The sequence below is a fragment of the Empidonax traillii genome, unplaced genomic scaffold (assembly GCF_003031625.1).
Source record: "Empidonax traillii isolate 1590-97213 ecotype Southwest subspecies unplaced genomic scaffold, ASM303162v1 scaffold1657:size115891, whole genome shotgun sequence".
Classification (NCBI taxonomy): Eukaryota; Metazoa; Chordata; class Aves; order Passeriformes; family Tyrannidae; genus Empidonax; species Empidonax traillii.
In genome coordinates this window covers 82425-86914 of record NW_020956850.1, presented here as the reverse complement: position 1 = coordinate 86914, position 4490 = coordinate 82425, and the positions used below count along the sequence as shown (strand labels likewise).

At 45.5% G+C, this 4490-nt stretch overlaps 1 long non-coding RNA gene across 2 annotated transcripts in view; it reads right to left on the bottom strand.

Moving 5' to 3' along the window:
* Positions 1–16: 16 nt before the first annotated feature.
* The window catches only part of LOC114070682, a 22720-nt gene continuing 18246 nt past the window's right edge, over positions 17–4490 (bottom strand). For both annotated transcript variants that reach the window (XR_003573957.1, XR_003573956.1), the window contains one exon: positions 17–157. This is a non-coding gene — a long non-coding RNA (uncharacterized LOC114070682). The remainder of the gene's footprint in view (positions 158–4490) is intronic.

The window sequence follows — 4490 nt, the reverse complement described above, 5'->3', positions numbered from 1 at the left end:
GCCAGGAAGCGCTGGTAACTCTCCTTGCCCTCCTCCGTGAGCACGTCCAGCGCCAAGCGGTAATACTCCTTGTAGTGGGGTGGAAGGTAGTTGGGGTCAAGGGGATTGTCCCCCTGCGAGGAGCTTTGGGACCGACGAGCCATGAGGGAAGGGAGAGCTGTAAGGAAATCAAAACCAGCCATGAGAGTGGTGTCACAACAGCAGCACATCCTCGCAGAGCAAAGGGAAAAGATTCAAAGCACATGGAGCGATGCTGGAGAAAGTTCATTCAAAGGGATGGGAGCATTAATTAGGCAAAGGTGTGAGTCACTTAACCATTACCTTCACAGAGTCAGTTGTTTTGAGCCAAAATAAGGAACAAATCAATCAGGCAGCCCTGGGATGAGTAAGGCCTATGCACTTGACAGAATGCCCACCTTTCTCTTTTAGGCTGCTGGTCGCTAGGCTTAAATTTGTCGTTTATTTTAAAGCCGAGTCGTTATTTTCTGCACTCAGTTAAAATTAATTTCCAAATGCTACAAAAATTATTTACTGTGTCATAGGTGAGTTTTGATGGGGGGGGGAGGGGAGGGGCTATAGGGTGGCTTCTGTTAGAAGCTGCTAAAAGCTTCCTCTGTAAGTGAATGATAGCCAGCTCCAGGAGGGACTCCATGCCAGTACAGCTCATTCATGAAGGAGTGACCCACGGGACAGCAGATTGGGCAGAACTGCTGCCCCAGGGATGGACTCCCACTGGAGAGCTCCATCAAGAACTGTCTCCTGTGGGAGGGACCCCCACGGGAACAGGGGAAGGACTCAGTGATGTGGTTCCCCTGTAGCCTGTGGTGAAGGCCATGGGGATGTAGGTGTCCCCCTGTGGACCATGGAGGAGTAACCCACAGGACAGCGGAATGGGAAGAGCTGCTGCCCGAGGGATAGACTCAAACAACACCCTGAGTGCAAAAACCCCCCTTCCCCGTCCCCCTGCACTGCTGGGGGGGAGGAGGGAGAGCTGAGGAAGAAGAAGGGGTGGGGGGGAGGGGAAGGTGTTTTTAAGACTGTTTTATTTCTCACTCCTTAGCTCTTATCTTGTTAGTAATAAATTTAATAATAAATAAATTATCCCCACTCTAACTTGGTTTGCCTATGAAAGCAAGTGACTTCTCTCAACCCTTATCTCTACTCAGAAATCCTCAGCTGGTTTTTTTTATTCTCTCTCCTTTTCCAGGTCGCAGAGGGAGGGTAGTGGAGCAGCTTTTAGTGGATATTTGAAATCTGGCCAGGTTCAAAAACCACTACAACTGTGTGTAATGTGGCCCTAAATCAAAAGAGCACCCTCTGAATCCTTTAAAGTTGAGTCTTATAATCACCTCAGCACTCAAACAGAAGCAGGGGTTGGGTGTGTGCAGGTGTCCTGCTGGTGTAACACAGTCAGGAGGCGGAGGAGTCCTCATGAGATGAATGAAGAAATAAAAAAACAAGGGACTTGATTGCTTCTTCAACCTCTTGAGGAAAAATCGGAGCTAAAGGGGCTCATATTCATTATTTGGTAATTGTCTGTAGGGGACTAATTATTTGAGACTACAGACAAATCTGATTTTAATCAATTTTTGAAAGAAAAGTTTGTCGTGCCACAAACAGAATCATTATCTGAGTGATCTGCAAAGACTCAAAGCAGTCAGCTTCACGCCCTGAACTAATGGCAATGCTGGGATGTTCTTTTACTGTGCCCCAGCACTGAGGTGCCAGCAGAGATCTCCTCATGATCCCCAAAAAGAGTGAGTGACTCCTGCTAAGTTACACTAATGACTGTGAGTACAGAGGGCGAGGGTCACTCCTGTTTTCACTGCCATCCAGCAGCGGTGAAACAGCCTTTTAATTTGATATTGATTGATATAATTATTTCCCAGCGGTTATAAATTAAGAAGGAGATGAAGCTTTAAAGAAGTGTTGGGTAATGCTGAGTGTTACTGGGTAGGACCAGAGAAGACAGCACTGCACACATTCAGGGGGAACTTGCAACTGGAATGTGCTGGGGATATGGAAGTTTCATTCCTCACATCCCCCCAAAAAGCTGGTTTATGCCTGAACTCTCTTCAGTCTAGAGAAGACATCCACAAACTGTGACCAGGGACAGCTGGGCCTCTCCACGTTCAACACACGAACTAAAAGGGCAGAAAAGGTGGAGTCCCCATCCCTGAGAGGTTTTAACAGCCCTGTGAATGTGGCACTTGGGGACATGGGGCAGCGGTGGCCTTGGCAGTGCTAGGGGACAGTTGGACTTGATGGGCTCCGAGGGCTCTTGAAACCGAAACAATTCTCTAATTCTGTGATTCCAGCTCCTTCCCACCGGACGTTTTGGAATGGTTAAAGCATTTAAGGGATATTTGAAGGGGGCCTGGAAAATCCTGCGCTTCCTGGGAGATGGGGTTATTTCCTCACAAATCTGAGAACTGTGAAAGAAAAAAACAGAAGTTCTGTTTCTGCCACCATAAGTGTCTGTCCCAGTTCTAGAAATGTTCTAGGGCTTGGAACTACCTGGTCTAGCAGAAGCTGTCCCTGCCCATGGCAGGGGGGTGAAACGAGATGAGCTCTAAGGTCCCTTCCAACCCAAACCATCCTGTGATTCCATGATTCTATTAATTGTTGGCATCCTTTAATTCCCTGAGCTACAACAAGAACTGTAGCATGTTGATGAATTCTCAGCTTGCATGAAAAATGCTGGCTTATATATGTAAATATTTATATATATATGTGTATATATATATATACATGTGCACAAAATTATGGCTATTCCATTAATCCTCCAAACTCTTTCCCTATCAGATAAAGTGAAAGGGGAGAAGTTACTGGAACCTCAAAAGATATTTATTACCTTCTGTCACTCTGGTGGGCGTGATCTGAGCTCAGGTCAAGGAATAAATAAAACTTCCCCTGCTACAGCCCATCTTGCCAAATTCAGCTGGATTCTGCACTTGGCTCATGGATTTTTTTTATTTTATTTTATTTTATAATTTTGTTTTGCTGTGTTCCAGCTCCTGGGAACACGTCTGCAGCTGGCAGAGCCCTGAGGAACTGGGTCAGATTTGGTGTTGTGAAGCTGCCAGCTGCCAGGCTGGGTCTCCAGTTCTGGGTCAAGTCATCCACTATTTGGGAAGCAATTCCTCTCCAAATCGTTTGGAAACAACCACACAGGATTTGTGGCTGATATTTGTGTGCCAGAGGGAGGTTTCTAAGACAAAATTGGTTTTTAAACTCCTGTCTCTTCCCTTCTAACTAGTTTCGATCCATTCCAAGCGTGTCCGTTATCCCAGCGCAAGGCTGAATTTGGTGGAGCACCAGCTGACATGCCTTAGGGAACAGGAGATGGATTACTCAGTGTGCAGCATTGCCTTGTTATGTTTTTTTTTTTTTTTTTGATGCCAGAACTGTGTATTTCATGTATTTTGTAGGGCATTCTGTGCTTTTAGCTTTGGTTCCTTTAACAGGAGTTCAGGGAACACCATGTCAAGTTTCCCCACTCCAGAGGGACAGGAGATTGGACACAGATTAGCTATTTGTACTCTTCAGTGATGGCTGGATGTTCCTCGATCAGGGGCAGCTCAATCAGGAGGGACTCCAAGCAGGAGTTGGCTCCTTGCTTGAACTTCACCTGCAAATCTGTTTCCTGCAGCTTCTTTCACCTCAAAGAAAGAAAAACGTTGTCTTTTTGGAATTCTGAACCATCAAAGCTGGCAAAGAAACGGAGTCACAAACTGAAAATACACCAAATGTAGATTTTCAGCCTGTAACTACTGGGTAATAGAGATTTTTACTTATATGCTTTTTTATTTTATTTAATTAGGAATTTCATTTTACGAAGATGCTAAAAATAATGTGTGGCACCTCCACAATTCCCTTGGGGATCTTTATAAAGGGTAACAAGATGTTCTGTGTCCAGTTAGAGCTCAGGCAGCGAACTGTTGGTGGGTACAAGAGAAGAGCTCACGTCAACCCAACACCTGCAGCTGTGAGCAGCTGTGTGACATGCTCAGGCCAAAGGGAACCCCTCAACATCCCTCCTTCCACTTCCATGACAATATTGGAAAAGTAAGACCCCAAAGCCTTAGTCCAAAACCCCCAGAGCCACAAACCCTGCAATTCCCCCCCCAGGAGGGAACAGAAAAGCTCAACATCATCAATGTTCTTCACATCTTCACGATTTTACCAGGAAAAGCCTCCCAGGAAGAGTGGGAGAGAACTGCCCCAGGATTGGACAGGACAGCAAAAGACTCCTGCTACATCCTGCCAATACGACCTGGGAGAAAATTTCAGCCTTTTTTTTTTTTTTTTTTTTTTTTTTTTTTTTTTTTTTTTTTTTTTTTTTTTTTTTTTTTTTTTGAGCAGAAACACACAGATACGGGACCTGAGAAGTTCTTCGGTCCACTGATCCCACTGGCAACACCCCCACTGATCCCACTGCCCAGGCCCTGGTGATTTAGGGGAACATAAAAGAAAATCTTCAGGGGCAA